A 17188-nucleotide genomic window follows, 5' to 3' on the forward strand; every position below is an offset into this window, starting at 1 on the left:
CATTAGTGAGTCTACAGCAAGAGCTCTGCAAGTCTACAGCATGAAAATTCAGCCACAGTGGCCCCTGTGGTAGGATGGCTATTTTACGACATGATTAAACCAGAACTTGCAGAATGTTTGCAAAGAAAGTTGCTCTAGAGCAGGGATATGCAATTAGAGGACGTCCAGCTGTTGCAGAACTCCAAGTCCCATGAGGCATAGCAAGTCTCTGACAGCCACAAGCATGACACCCAGAGGCAGAAGCATGATGGGACTTGTAGTTTTGCAACAGCTGAAGGTCCATTGATTGCAAATCCCTGCTCTAGAGTCATGCAATGTGGAATTTCTGCAATTGTGCAACAAACATATGAATCCTGGCAAGTCTAGCAATAGTTTAGCAATCTGGTTTGAGGGTGGTATAATAATAAAATAATGTACAAGGATATATTGGGGTTGATTTACTAAAACCGGAGAGTGCAAAAGCTGGTTCAGCTCGGCATGGTAGCCAATCAGATTCTAATTTCAGCTTGTTCAATTAAGTTTTGAGAAAAAAACTGGAAGCTGATTGGTTTCTATGCAGAGCTGAATCAGATTTTGCACTCTCCATTTTAGTAAATAAACCCTATTGCTTCTTGAAGGCACGAAAACAGCAATAAAGTCCATGGCTATGTTGGACCAGGAATAGGTAGGGGAAAATTAAGACCAACGGGGGCTTGAGAAGAAGACCTGGATTGAGCATGAATTGTGACAGGCTTTAACGTTGTAGCAGCACGATGAGAGGGGTGAAAATCCTAAATAGTCAGCTATTTTAGAATCTGGTCCCCAGTATTTTGTGCTTCAATTCCACTGGGACAAAAGTCTTTGCAACTTTAATTGGCCAAGAGAGTAGCAATGCATTAAGTGGGGATAATTGTTACAGACTTGTGTTACAGGTGACACTGGCTCCCCCAAGACATGGAGTCCAAGTGGTAGCTTGGGTCTTCACTACAGCACCCCAAAAAGAGTGTTGAGCTAGAGATGAGATCAAAGTAAAGCAATGGGTAATCAGAGCAACAGTAATCTCATGCACAGAGTATCTGACAAGAAGACCCGCCAAATGGGATTGACCGATTATCAGTGCAGCCGATATTAATTTTTTTGGAAGTATCCGGATTGGTCACAAATGTACCCAATATTACCAATATTGCTTCAAGGGGTTTTACCGTGGTTGCTGCAGGCATCATCCCGATACCGTTCTTTAGAGCTGATGGTCAGCTTTATTGTAATAACACCAGTTAAACAGCTGCTTGGCTGTTGTTACAAGCAGCGGGAGGGGACTTCCCCCCCCCCCCCCCCAGCGGTCGCTCGCCCAGGCTCTCCCGTCCCACCAGGAGGCCCGACCTGAACAAAACCGATGCTTCGTTTCAAAGCCAATGCTTCCTTTGGGTCTCGGATCTATTAATCCCAAAGCGATGTCATGACATCACTTCCCGGATTACTGGCATCTTAAAGGCGCCAGTTTTAAAAAATAGAAAGTATTCAAAAATGCTGATCTTGATGTTTTGAATACTTTTAAGTGCAGAGGAGGAGTTTGGGGTCTTGTAGATCCTGTCCCTCCATAAAGAGTACCTGTCACTGCCTATCACTGTCACAAGCGATGTTTACATTCCTTGTGACAGCAATAACAGTGATAAAAACAAAAATGGAAAAGGACAGTGTAAAAGGAAAAAATTTAAATGTACAGAATATTGGCACCGTATATTGGCTATTGGCCTGAGAGGTGGCTGAAATATCGGTATCGTATCAACTCCAAAAAAACAATATCTCCATTATCCCTGGATCAGCAGAGTCGGGTGAGCCAGTCAGTCAGGGACTCCCTGCTCTGGTGGCTGAGGTCCCCAGCACTTCGGTCCGGGAAGTCGTTCCTACCTTTACATTGGACAGTGATCACAACGGACGCCAGCCTGACCGGCTGGGGTGGAGTACTGGGAGTACAGTTGACCCAGGGCCTCTGGTCGGGGAAGCAATCCAAGTTGCCGATCAATGTGCTTGAGCTTCGAGCGATCAGGCTATGCCTCTCCACGTGGTCGATGAGACTACGAGGGCATCCAATCAGGATCCAATCAGACAAGGCCACGGTGGTGGCATATGTCAACCATCAAGGAGGAACAAGACGTTCGGCTGCAGCACGTGAGGTCGCTAGTGTCCTTCAGTGGGCAGAGCGACATGTACCGGCCTTGTCGGCCATTTACATCCTGGGCGTAGAAAACTGGCATGCGGACTACCTAAGTCGCCAGATGTTGGACCCAGGAGAATGGGCGTTGCATCCGGAGGTGTTAAGGCTACTGTGACTGCAGTGGGCCAGACGTTGATCTCCTGGCCTCCCGTCTCAATCGGAAGGTGCCGAGATTCGTAGATCCTTGGGCAGACACATCAGACACGCTGGTGGCTCCCTGGGGTCAGTACCGACCAATATATACGCCTTTCCTCTGCTAAAACTACTACCACATCTGCTCCGCATAGTGGAGGCCGAGGGGATTCCAGTAATACTGATTACCCCAGATTGGCCTTGGTGCCCCTGGTACGCCGACCTAGTACGCCTGGTTGCGGATGCTCCCTGGCAACTACCGTTACGAGAGGACCTTCTGTGTCAATGTCCAATTCTCCATCCTGCTTTACCATCCCTGGTTTTAACAGCATGGCTGTTGAAAGCCAGGTGCTAGGGAACCAGGGCCTGTCGGGCTTGGTGATTTCAACTATGTTGAGAGCATGAAAATCTTCTTCTCAGAAGATATACCATCGCACCTGGATGGCCTACATCTCCATGTGTGAGGAGAAAGGGTGGCGTCCGCGCACTTCCGGTTGTGGGTGAAGTTGTTATGCTCTTCCCACCCCTTGTTATGACACTGCTTGGGGACGTCCCTATGGTCAAGATTAATGGAGCTGTGTCAGTCAGTGAACGAAAGAGAAAATAGTATTTTGTACTCACCGTAAAATCCTTTTCTCTGAAGTTCACTGACCGACACAGCACCCTTCTCTCCTATTGGTTTACGTTACACTGCTTGTTGATGTACTGAGCTGCAGGAAGCATGCTGAGGGGTTATTACTAGAGGGACCGCGCCCCTGGGCGGAACTGTGAAGTTCTGTTTTTTCACATGTATAACATGTATAACATGTTCTGCCTAGTCTTCTCCTGAAGGTGGCATAATAGCCCTACGGTCAATATTAATGGAGCTGTGTTAGTCAGTGAACTTCATAGAAAAGGATTTTATGGTGAGTACAAAAATCCTATTTTTCTAGTGTTTTCTGGTTTCGAGTTTCAAGTGATCAATGCACCCCAATAAGGAGGTTTTGCTTTGCTCTATGGGGGTGGCACTGCTGCAGCTGAAGCCCGAGCAGTCGCCATCCAAATTTCAGCCAGCAGTGCTTTCAACTTATTTAGCAGGTCAGCTTCACACCACAGCGCAGGAGAAGATGGGGGCTGGTTATGCTGTGAATGTCTCAGTGAGTGGCTTCGAGTTGGCATCAGAGCGGGCTACAAGAGGACCGGCAATCTGTAGGAAAGGACATGCATCTGCTCTCCCTGCTGTCCCAGAAAGATGGCACCGGACCGCGTGTGTGCGTGTGTGTGTGTGTGAAGGATGTCAGCATTTCGTTCAGCAGGAGCCTCGGCCAGCGGCTCCACAACATTCAGGGCACGCTGCGGGTGTGACAAGGAAGCCGCGGTAGTGAGAATCACCGCCCAAGGGCTTTAACTCACATTAGTGGAAGAGGATTATTATCAGGAACCCCGGATGCTCAAGGTAAAAACGTCTGCCGCCGGTGTCCTGTCGGATAGTGTCCCTCGTCGGATAGTGTCCGCTGTGTACTGCGCATGCACAGTACACAGGACAAACAGATTACGAAAATAGTCGTAGATGAACGGCGCCTGCGCCATGAGTCCAGGTTGATGGGGCTTGCACCTAGACTCACGGCGCAGGCGCTGTTCATCTTCGGAGATCTACCGAATCTCCTCCTGCTCCGTACTGTGCAAGCGCTGCACCTGCGCAGTTCAGAGCAGACACTTTTCGATGGCCAGACTGTATGTCACAACACCGGTTCACATGCGGTCATGCCCCCCATGCTACTCTGCTTTTTGACAAGAAACAAATAATCCTGCCTGCAGATACACAAATGCAATCTCTCTTCAGGTTTCAATATTAGCAACTCTGGCCAAAAGAAATCTGGCATTATTGAGACAAATATGACATAGAAAAATAATTGGAAGCTACAACAAAATGTGATATGATGCTCAGGTAAATTTTGAGATATAGGAACAAAAAATGTTTCCTATGTTTCAGGCCGTGGCATGCTACATAACCTTTATATAAATCAAACTCATTTGCACAGCATTTTCAAAGCCTTCTGCCATTTGACGTCAGTACTTGGACATGGAGGAAAATACTCAGTTGTTATAATGGAATGATTTTGGGCCTTCCAAGTGATTCATAACACACAAGTGTATATTAGTGCCAAGAAAAATTAAACAAATCTGGAACTGATGATAAAAATGCGTGAGCGGAGGTAAAGTGGAAGCTGATCATGGAAGGTTGGTGTTGCAATGACTTTACCTTCATAATTGCTGGAGTGAAATCAGCCTCCTCGCACCAGGTTATACTTCTTACTTCCCAATGCACAAATCATTTTCATACATCAACCATATTATAGTTTCCTATGCCACACTACAGAGTCCTATCTATTTGTACATTGAACATCTCTTGGACCAATTGTGGTGCAGTTACTTTCTCCCTTTCCTCTCAAAACAGTAATGGTAGACCATACCTGGGAAATTAATATCTCTCTTTTTGACTCACACATGCATACAAATGACCGTTTCCTATATAGACAGAGTACGTAGACCTCAACCATACACCAGGTGTATATGTCCTGGAAATTCTGGGCCAAAGTGTATCAAATAATCCACAGGCATGCCATTACCCAATGAATAAAACCCCTCAATAAAGCCCTTCTAAATTGTAAGTCAAATAATGTAAACAAATACACCTTCAGGGAACAAGTAGGCAACCCCATTTAAAGCAATGGGAGCCTGCTGTCTCTTGCAGCTAATCAAGCCCAATCGCATGTAATTTCTCAAGCAGTGATTCCATTTGAGTGATCAGCCCTGGACACACACAGTTACATATAAGTGGGCACTATTAGCTGTGAGAGCTGGCAGCCTCCTATTGCTGTGAATGGGCATCCCTACTCGCAGCTACTCATGGGAACTTCCCCTGTGGTTCTCCCATCTAATCGTAGGCAGGGTGCATTCAGAGGTGTGAATGCACCCTAAAAGTGTATTTGTTTACATTAGGGGGTTTTATTCATTGGGTAACCATATCAGCTGTGGAAAGTTTGATACACTTTGGCACAGAATTTCCAGGGCATATACATCTGGTGTATATTTCAAATCTATGTACTCTAATGCCCCGTACACACGATCGGATTTTTCGACAACAAATGTTCGATGTAAGCTTGTTGGCTGAAAGTCCGACCGTGTGTATGCTCCATCGAACATTTGTTGTCGGACTTTCCGCCAACAAATTATGGCTAGCAGGTTCTCAAATTTTCCGCCAACAAAACTTTGTTGTCGGAATTTCCGCTCGTGTGTACACAAGTCCAACGCACAAAAGTTCACGCGTGCTCAGAATCAAGCAGAAGGAGCCGCACTTGCTATTGAACGTCCTTTTTCTTGGCTCGTAGTTCATCTTGTACGTCACCACGTTCCCACGTTCGTAATTGTTGGCCAACATTTGTGTGACCGTGTGTATGCAAGACAAGTTGGAACCAACAACCTTTGAAAAAATTCCATGGTTTTGTTGTCTGAAAGTCCGATCGTGTGTACGGGGCATTAGTCTATAGGAATAGGTCATCTGTGTGGATGAATTAGTCAAAAAAGGGATATTAACGTGCCACTAAACCCACATCATTAAAAACAATAAATAGATACTGTATTACATGCTGTTCATACTCAGTCATTATGAGATTAGTCTTCTGTATTCTGCCTGGTTAATCGTGCTGTTCTCTATCTCCCCCTTCTGTCTATGTCACCAATTCAGATAGGGATTTTGTAGAGCAGTGTTGGCAGCTCTGCACATGCTCAGTTTTCAGTGTGTTTCTATGCTGAGCATTTCCTCCTTATCACATCTGAGCAGCCCATCTGACTATATAGTCACACGTGTGGGCATATACACAGTGGTAAATGACAGCCCACTCCTACCATCCTCCTCCTCCATGCCCACTAACCAGCTAAACACAATGGGGGTGGCATATTACATGTAGATTGATGGCGGCTTCACCTCCCACTAATTCTAAGACACAGGCTGGAGGGGTGTGACATTGCCTATTACTGGCAGAAATTGGCCCACACCATGTTATTGCCAAAAGTAAAAGGATTTGATTTAAAAATGTATATTTGTATGACCATTTAAAACAGTTTATCGATATAAATTATTTATTTTTACTCTGTATTCCAAATACTGTTTTTTACATTTTTATTTTGAACATGTGACAAGCAGCAGAGGACTAGAAGCTCCTCCTGCTTATGTTTCCCTGCAGACAGGCTGGGTCATGTGACAGCTGTATATTTATTAGGAAAAAGTAACTTAGATTTTTTTTTTTATATTAAAATAATTGCAATGCCATCATCCATCTGTAGAAATAGAAGGAACAATGTCAATTACACAGTGTGAGTTTATGATGACTTTAATTACCCAGGTGGGGTCTACTGTCACTGTTTGAGAGAAAAGCGAGAAAGCATTGCAGCACGATTGGTCCAAGAGATATCCAATGTACAAATAGATAGCACTGACTGTAGTGTGGCATGGGAAACTAAAATAAAGCAGATGCATGAAAACCCTTAAATTCTTTATCAGTTGTTCACAGTCACTAAACAGACTCCAAGGACTGTAAATTGACAGCCTTTTGAATCCTGGGGGTTAAAGCCAGGCTATCACAAACCATGGTTCATAAAGGTTTTTAACCTTTGCCTTCTAACACTTTAAAATATTTCAACCATACACCCAGTTGACCACCAAGGCCCCCTTCCCCTGGCCATACCCCTTATTTTCCTCTTCCACACTCATCCTTTTGTTCTACTTGTTTATTCTCTTCAATTACTTAGTATTGTAACTAATGACAAGGTTTTTTTTTTTTTCATTTTGTGTGTCTTTTTTTAAATGTGACACCAAACAAGGAATAACATGTATGAAAAAAAAGTTTCAATATTAATGGTAAAAAAAACAGAAGTGAAATATTAGCTGAGGAGAGAGGAAGTTAAATTCTATGTCACTAGAAAAAAACATGCTGTACATCTTTGCAATAGTTACAAAGCCACACAAACACTTGCCATTTTTTTTTCTTTTTAATCAAAAAGCTTTAGGGCCGGTTCACACTGCAGGCGATGCGAGGCGACACCGACTTGCCTCGCCGCGACCTGCCGCGACCTCAGCGGCAATTTGCAGATGACTTCTGTATAGAAGTCAATGCAAGTCGCCCCGAGGTCGCCCGAAAGTAGTACAGGAACCTTTTTTCTGGGTCGGAGCGACTCGAGTCGCTCCTCTCAGAACGGTTCCATTGTACAGAACGGGGGCGACTTGTAAGATAGCGGCGAGGCGAGTCGTGTCGCCTCGCATCGCCCGCAGTGTGAACCGGCCCTTACTGCAACATGAACAAGTTGCTTCTGCTCTTTCAGTGCATTTACTAGAAATGCCAGGAAGGAACAGACTTGAAAGAGTCAGTACCAGCAACCAGTGAGTGAGCAAAAAGACCGCCTGGAGCAGTAACGCTTTTGTATATATATATTTTTGCTATGATGCCACATTTCCTTTTAAAGACCCTGTAGGTGCAGAAAGATAAAAAATAAAAAGTACAAATACATAAATTGCCTGTTGTGAGCTAACACACTGCATTTTTGTGGATTAAATGGTGTTTGCTCTGCCAGTCCCACTGTCTTCATCTCCAAAGTATCTGCACTAATTGACTTGTTTCAAGATAAGTACTAGTAGGGCTAAAGCTGGCCATACATGGATTGTAGTTAAGCAGGAACCAGCTCAATTTTGATCTATGTATGGGCAGGCTGGTTGTACATAAGTTGATCTGTCAATGATCCACCACGACTGATCTCTCATGGTATAGCTAGCTGAATTAACTTGTATACACCCCCAATTTTTTATTTTTTTTTAATTATTAGGTTCCCCTGGAAATCCATATCAGACCCTTAATTCAAGCATACAGCCTGGCTGACCAGGAAAGGGTGGGGACACAAATGTGCATCTCCCACATTCTGAACTATACCAGGCCACATGCCCTCAACATGAGTGGTATCTTGTCCGTTTATGACAAATTCTGTAATATTGAAAACCCTAAAAAGGCCCATGATGTAGATTCATGTCAATCACAATGCCCTCCAACTCGCTCGAAGAAAAAAATGCCTATGCCAAGACACATCCAGGTTGTTCTCTTGTCTCCCACCAAACGACAGGTCACAAGTCCCAGTTACATCATTGACCATAAACAGTATGGGCAGTGACATCACCCGGGAGACACTGCTGTCTTTTATATAACAACTCATCCACCAGACCTGCAAGTGAGCGGTCCAGATGTGTCTCAGCAGTGGCGTATGCAGACCACACCTCAAGCTCATCCCTAGTGTTGGGTTTCAGGGACAGCAGGTAAGTAATTTCTGATACCAGGGGCACTTTAATGACTGCCATTGACTCCATAGACACTTTCCCACTGACCACACATGTACTTATCCAATACCCAACTGATTGCTACCATACCATTCGTTGCTGATTACAACTGACCTAGGGCTCGTTCACACTATATGCAGTGACCTGAACAATGCAAGTCACTGCTAGAGAACGTAAAAAAAATTGTGTTTTCTATATGCCTCATTTATACAACAATGCACTAGTGAAAATTCAGCCATGCAGCATTTTTTCACAGCGCAACTGACCACATACTACATCATTGCTTGTCAATGCTGCTCAGCTGCAGGGCATAAACTTTAATGAAATATCGCAAAAACTTTGCGATTAGTGCTAACAAATAGAGGTCGACATTTGCCGTTTTTTAATTAATCGGCATCGGCCGATTTAGAACAGCGGGACTTGGAAATGACTTCTGTAATAGAAGTCAGTGTAAGTTGACTGAGTCGTCATAGAAACGTCTTTCCTCCTCTCTGGGCAGTCTGCCAAGAAAAGAACAGAAAGATACAATGTTTACACTTGAATGAATGAAGTCATCTCAGTGTGTAGAGTTCTCAGTTTAACCATTTAAAGACTAAATCTTTTCTGACACTTGTTGCTTACAAGTAGGGATGAGCCGAACACCCCCCTGTTCGGTTCGCACCAGAACCTGCGAACATACCTAAACTTCGTGTGAACTTTAGAACCCTATTAAAGTCTATGGGACTCGAACGTTCACAATCTAAAGTGCTAATTTTAAAGGGTAATATGCAGGTTACTGTCCTAAAAAGTGTTTGGGGACCCGGGTCCTGCCCCAGGGGACATGGATCAATGCAAAAAAAGTTTTAAAAATGGACGTTTTTTCAGGAGCAGTGATTTTAATAATGATTAAAGTGAAACAATAAAAGGGTAATATTCCTTTAAATTTCGTAGCTGGGGGGTATCTATAGTATGCCGGTGAAGGGGCGCATGTTTCTGCTGCTTAGAACTGTCCCTGCACAAAGTGTCATTTGTGCAGGAAAAAAAGTCTTTTAAAATCACTTGCGGCTATTGTCGGGTCCCGTAATACAGAGAACACTCAATGAGTGTTCTCTGCATTAGCCGACAATTCATTCATTCATTGATAAAAAAAAAAAAAGTGGGGGTTCCCCTAAATTCAATTACCAGGCCCTTCAGGTCTGACATGGATATTAAGGGGAACCCCGTGTCAAATTAAAAAAAAAAATTGACGTGGGGGTCCCCCTAAATATCCATAACCAGACCCTTCAGGTCTGATATGGATATTAAGGGGAACCCCGCATCAAATTTTAAAAAAAATTGACGTGGGGGTCCCCCTAAAAATCCATATCAGACCCTTTATCCGAGCACGCAACCTGGCAGGCCGCAGGAAAAGAGGGGGGGACGAGAGAGCGGCCCCCCTCCCTCCTGAACCGTACCAGGCCACATACCCTCAACATTGGGAGGATGCTTTGGGGGTCTGTGACCCCTCAAAGCACCTTGTCCCCATGTTGATGAGGACAAGGGCCTCATCCTCACAACCCTGGCCGTTGGTTGTGAGGGTCTGCGGGCGGGGGGCTTATCAGAATCTGGAAGCCCCCTTTAACAAGGGGACCCCCAGATCCCGGCCCCCCCTGTTTGAAATGGTAAGGGGGTACAAAAGTACCCCTACCATTTCACAAAGAAAGTGTCAAAATGGTTAAATAAGACAAACACACTTTTGAAAAATTCCTTTATTAAAAATAAAAAAAATAAAAAAAAGATTCCAGCGGTGCTAATCCACTCTTGCTATCCAGCGACGGGTCTCCGGGGTCCAGTGATGGATGATCATATCCAGCAACGGGGGATCTCTCAGTCCAGCGCTGTCCATACATCCTTCTTCTGTCTCCACTCCGGAGACACTGCAGAGATCCCAGCGCTGACGTTTCTTATATTAGGAGGGCAGGGCCACCCGTCACCTGACCCCGCCCCTCTGACGCTGGAGAGGGAAGCCAGGGGTTCCCCAGTGACGTGTGGGTGACCCCGCCCCCTCTGATGTAACGCAGGTTTCCGTTACATCAGGGGAACCCCCACGCTTTTTTTTTTTTTTTTTTTATCAATGAATGAATGAATTGTCGGCTAATGCAGAGAACACTCATTGAGTGTTCTCTGTATTACGGGACCCGACAATAGCCGCAAGTGATTTTAAAAGACTTTTTTTCCTGCACAAATGACACTTTGTGCAGGGACAGTTCTAAGCACCAGAAACATGCGCCCCTTCACCGGCATACTATAGATACCCCCCAGCTACGAAATTTAAAGGAATATTACACTTTTATTGTTTCACTTTAATCATTATTAAAATCACTGCTCCTGAAAAAACATCAATTTTTAAAACTTTTTTTTGCATTGATCCATGTCCCCTGGGGCAGGACCCGGGTCCCCAAACACTTTTTAGGACAGTAACCTGCATATTACCCTTTAAAATTAGCACTTTAGATTTCTCCCATAGACTTGTATAGGGTGTTCCGGCTTTTCGAATTTGCTGCGAACAGCCCAAATTGTTCACTGTTCGCTGAACAGGCGAACAGGCAATGTTCGAGTAGAACATGAGTTCGACTCGAACTCGAAGCTCATCCCTACTTACAAGTAAAAGTCCTGTATTTTCTGCCAGAAAATCACTTAGACCCCCCAAAAAGTATATATATTTTTTTAGCAGAGATCCTAGGGAATAAAATAGCGGTTGTTGCAACATTTTATGTCACACGGCATTTGCGCAGAGGTCTTTCAAATGCATTTTTTTGGGGGGGGAAAAAAAATACACTAAATGATTTAATAAAAAAAAAAAAAACTAAAACAGTAAAGTTAGTCCATTTTTTTTTTTTGTCCAAAAGTTTTGAGTACTTGTTTTTATTTTATAGGCTGCTTGCACACTGGAGCGGGCAGACGTTGATGGTAAAATGTTGCTAGTTTTAGCAGTGCTTTACCATCATTTTAGCGGTGCTATTCGGCTGCTAGTGGGGCGCATATAATCCTAGCTAGCGGCCGAAGAAGAGGTTAAATGCGCCCGTGAAGCACCGCTGCCAAATCGCATTGCATGCGCTTGGGCAGTGGTGCCCATTAATATCAATGGGCAGGAGTGGTGGAGAAGCGGTATACACCACTCCAAACGTGCTGCTTGCATCGCCTCAGTGTGAAAGCACTCTGTCTTTCACACAGACTGCAGGGGAGTCGTTTTGCAGGCACTTTACTGGCGCTATTTTTAGCCCAAAAGCGCCTAAAAAAACGCCCCAGTGGGAAAGGTGTCTGTTAGGGGATAAAAAAATAAAAAAAAATCGGCCTAACATATCGGCCCAAAAAAATCGGCATCATATATCGGCCATCGGCCGCCATGATTTCTAAATACCGGCATCGGCCAGAGAAAAACCCATATCGGTCGACCTCTACTAACAAAACCTAATGGCCCATTTCACTGCCACTGCACCGACATACTTCTCCATTGATTACTAGTGTTCAAATATTTTTCTTCACTAACCACCAATTCACTTTATTCACTCATTTAACTGCCATTGTATGTATTTTTTAATTCTCCACTGAGTACTTCTATTGTAAGTGCATACTCCCCACTGATTGATATTGCAATGGGCACACCGTGTACAATAAACAACCAAAGGCATACTTTTCCCTGGCTGCCACTGTAACAGCACATCCTGTGCAATAAACTGATGATATTATATTCCCTGGACTTCTGAACTTTGTAATCTGTACTTTATATTCATAACAGTTTGTTATTTTATCACAAACAGGCACACTTTTGCATATGTGTGTGTATGAATCTTTAAGCCATTTACGGAATAAATCCATTGACATGATTATTTATACACTGTGTGCATAATTATTAAGCTTGAACTTGAATGCTTATTGCATATCAGGTGATGTGTTTTTGTGTAATGAGGGAGGGTGTGGCCTAAGGAGATCAACACCCTATATCAAGGCATGCATAATTATTAGGCAGCTTTGTTTTCTCAGGCAAAAAAAAAGATTTCCTGGTGCATGCAATGGGTTGTGACTCGGCCTCAACAACCTGATAGGACTGGTTAACTATAAATCAAAGACAGACCCAGCTCACAGCATTCTCCTTTTTTTCCCCCCTCCCACCTGATCGGGACTGGAGTCGCAAAGGTAGCCCTTACCATTTGTCGCCCCAGCCAGGTTAAGCCTCTCCTGGGTGGAAGTTCTTCCTGTACAGTCTCTAAATGAGCTATATGTTTTGAGCCCCATTCTGGTGGCGCAGGCTTCTCAAGAAAGCTTTAAACAAGCTTTGACGTAGGTGACAGTGTTTCCCTTTGCTTTCCATATGCTTTTTACTTATTTTCTCTGTGTTATGGGCATTTGTCATTTCCAAGATGGTGGCAGCAGTGCAAGTACACTCTGAGCATGCAGAGTAGGAAGTGATTCGGCCTCTGTGACCAGTTTCCTGGCTAGAGCTTTTCCAGGATAGCAATCTAAGCGTGCTCAGGCACTGATATCATCACTAAGGGTAAATGTGAGTTTTAAATGGTTTTATGGCTTTGTTGAGCAACAAATGGTGGAGCTCACTATTCATGCATGCTGGATGCTTATGTGGTCATTGTTTGCAGGTATGTTTTCCCTTTTTATGGCATTCACCTGGGCTTCTACTTCTCGGTGTTGCTCTAGGATCATTGTGCTCTTTATGGCAATTACCTGGGCTCTTCCTATCTCCTTCTTAGTGCTTGCTCTGGGATCACTGTGTTAGGCTCAGTTTCCACTAGTGCGACTTGTCACTGCAAAGTCACAAGACAAGTCGTACCCCATGATTTCCAATGAGTACCGTTCATATCTGTGTCCATAGACCTCAAGAATACACAGGTATTGCATCAAGTCTCATCAAATTTGCAGCAAAATCGTGCAACTATCAGGTCGCAGTAGTGGAGACTTAGCCTTATGCTGTTTTTCATTTCAGTCTGCTGGTTTGCTCTGTTTCTATGGTGAACGCTGCCCAGTCAGACCACCCATTGTTTTTAAGGTATAGGGATCAGGTAAATAGTGACGAATGAGAAACAGAGAGCCAATATCTATAGTCCTGTAAGGACCGCAAGATCGAGGGAGTCTTCTGAAGGTCAAGACAAGTCATCATCTAAGATCAGACATCCAGGCAATGTCAATTAAGGTCATCATCTCACCCCTCATTATCATTGCTCCCTATTTACAAACATCACAAGTTACCAGCCCTAATAGTCACTACATTTGTGGTGGAAAGTCTTTGCCTGCCAAGCTAGTATGTCAAATCTTCCTGGATAAAGCTCTATACAGCCCTTCAAGGTCCTCAAGATGGAGGGAGCCTTCTAAAAGCCAGAAGACTCATCATTCAAGTGCAGACATCCAGGTAACATTGATCAATGTCATCATCTCACCTCACATCATTATTGCTCCCTGTTTACAAACACCACAGATTTACCAGCCCTAATGGTTGCTGCATTTGTGGTGGAAAGTCATTGCTTGACAAGCTAGCATGTCAAGTCCACTTGGAGCAAAGAAGGGGATGTCTGGAAAGTAGCCACCTTGATTAAAGAATTGGCCAAGGAGTTGATGCATGAAGCCTGTACTCCCCAGTCGGTGGCTGAATTGCCTAGCACTTCCAACCAGAGCCAGTAGGTGGTGTCCAAATTGGAAAGCTTGCCAAGGGAAGAAACCGTTAAAGGGCAGCTAAGGATGCAATTGTCTATGGTGAAGTGGAGGAAACTCTCCACAAGGTTAGAAAGTACTCATTTCCTTCATTGAACAACTGGAGGAGTTAATCCAGAAAGAATTAAAGGGGTCAGAGAAAAATGCCCATATAAACAAGCTGTCAAAACTGTATACCCTGAAAAAGCTAAAGGTCAACCTGCAGCAGTCTCCTCCGATAGTGGATGCATCATTTATGTAGCTGGCAAGACATGTCACCTTGCTGTCACATTCAAGTAGGCTCTAGTTCGAAAATTAAATCTAGATCTGAAGTGCTTCTACATCTGCAGGTGCCGGCAGACCAGCAATAACCAGCCCATGTTACACATTCTGTGTACAGAGCATCTCCGGGTAGCCATGTTGCATTGTATTTTACAGAAGATTGCAGCCCTGCAGATTAAAAAAAAACTGGTGCAAGATACCAGACAACAGATCCAATCTACTTGGGAGTAGACAGGATAAAGCCATCTCAAGGGTGACCACTAGCAGATCAGGGCGAATATCATCTTACAAAAAAAACAGAAAATTCAAAAAGCATACAGGCGGTAACTCCCAAGTAGATACAAGGAGGCAAAAAGATTAGTAAAGGAACTGGAGAAGTACCCATTCTCCATTATTGAAGCCTTAAAGATCTAAGGCACCTGTCTTTGGAGAACAGCCAAAGTCCTTTCATGGGTGCACTCATCCTGGATGGAAAATTTTTAGGATCTGTGGGTCATATCAGCTATATTGGAGTGACATTGGTGGAAGTTTAATGGAGGTCCACCTTTCTGGTACAATCATTTTTATTGAAAACAATCATATAACATTGATAGGTGGGAAGTCCACCTTTCAATCTCTTCCAATCAGCCAGGCTACCAGAGTTGATGGAAAAGTAAAAAAATTCTGGTCCAGTTTGTAACTTGATTTAAAAAAAAAAAAGGGGCAATCGTGAAGGTTCCAGTTGCCCAGTGGAGCTGAGGATTTGGTTCACCTCTGTTCCTAGCAAAAAAATAAAAATCAAGTAATCTGTGCCCAGTGCTAAAGTTGAAAAAAAAAAAAAACTCACACACAGGAAGTTGGAGTTGTGCAAGATGAAAAACCTCCAAACAATTATATTATTCATAAATCTGGAAGACTGGATGCTCTGTAGGTTTATCAGACACCCACTTGTCCCAATTCATCCTCAATTCCTCTACCAGTTTCAGTGCCACCCCTTCGGTCTGTACATCTTCCCAAGAAATTCACAAAGGTCCTGTAATAGGGAAGGGAAAAATTCAGTAGAACTTCCACAAGGGAATATCCATTCTCTGATAGAGAAAGCCAAAGGTGCTTTGGGAATGAAGTCCTCTTCCAGCAGAACAGTGCCGGCGTATCCTTGGTTCTTCGTAACTGATTTTCAGATGGAACATTATCACATCAAACCCTAGCTAGAAAGGTTGAGGGACACATTTCAAAGAGCAGGCTACTCAAAGTCATGGGATGTTAAGCTTATGAGGCATAGTATTGAATGCTCTTGAACTGAGTAGTGTTCAAAGCACTTCTGCCATTCACTCCTTTTTAGAAAGAGGAGCAAGATTTGTACTATGCCTAGACAACAGTGGAAGGGTAGAATTCTTATGCTGTCAGTGGAACTTCCTGTATCAATAATTTCAAATATACTATTGGCTTAGGATGCTCTAGTGTCATGTGTCTCTCCTACATTTAAATTCGTTGTTAAGCCACTCTAACCTATATACACCATCAGCACTGCCTCCTACTGTAGTATCCCCCTCTGTGTGATTTATAAAAAGAAATGCTGCAAATACCTAATTTCACTGCCGAGAGTGCAATCACATGACTGTCCATCTTTCTCCTTTCTTCCTCTAAGACATACAGCGGGCGGGGCTGAGATTTCTCTGCTGATGTCAGTCTGGAGGTGAGGAGGAGATATCTGGCTGGTCATGTGATCACAATCTCGGCTCTTAAATTAGGTATTTACAGTATTTTATATTTATAAATCATTCACAGAGGGGGATACTACAATAGGAGGAAGTTCTGATAGCGTATTCAGGTTAGTGTTATGAGAGCAGCAGGGGTGGGAGGGGTGGTTCACACACAGACAGAGGTGGGAGGAGGACCCAGGAGCGGAGCAGAGAGCAGAGAACAAGCTGCTGATGACTAAAGCCCCATACACACTATCAGATTTTTTTTTCCTTCAGATTTACCAAAACCATATAATATGAGGTCAAACCTTAGGAGTTTAAATTTGTATGCAATCAGGCAGGCCCTGGCACTACATGGTTTTGTTAAATCTGAAGACAAAAATCAGCAGAAAATCTGATAGTGTATATGGGGCTTAAGGCACATAAACTGACCACAGTGTCTGGTATCAGCAGCCATGATAAGCTGTTGTCAGTTTACAGAGGAGTGGGGAGAAACTGGCAGGATCAGCCAGGTTTTTTAGGTGTTACAGGGGCTCAAATGACACAGGAAAAGCACAGTGTCATATAACATGCTTTTGTTTAACTCGTTTTTATTATTTTGAAGTTTTTTTTTTTCCTTTTAAACAGGATTTACAAACCGTTCTTATATGGCACTTAACAAATGAAAATATGACATTATACATCACATAGTACGGACTGTTATACAAAGAAACAAAATTGTGCAATAAGGACATCATTCTGAAATTTTGATAACTCCATCATTCGGTCATCAATAAACTTTACAAACAATCATTCTGAACTCAAGTATGTCCGAGGCTTTCACTTACTCTGACAATTATAATAGTTGAAAGACATGAAACATTCGTAAAGCAGATTATT

Source organism: Lithobates pipiens, unplaced genomic scaffold (genome assembly GCF_037356315.1).
Source record: "Lithobates pipiens isolate NorthernLeopardFrog02 unplaced genomic scaffold, aLitPip1_a1.2 Scaffold_13, whole genome shotgun sequence".
Lineage (NCBI taxonomy): Eukaryota > Metazoa > Chordata > Amphibia > Anura > Ranidae > Lithobates > Lithobates pipiens.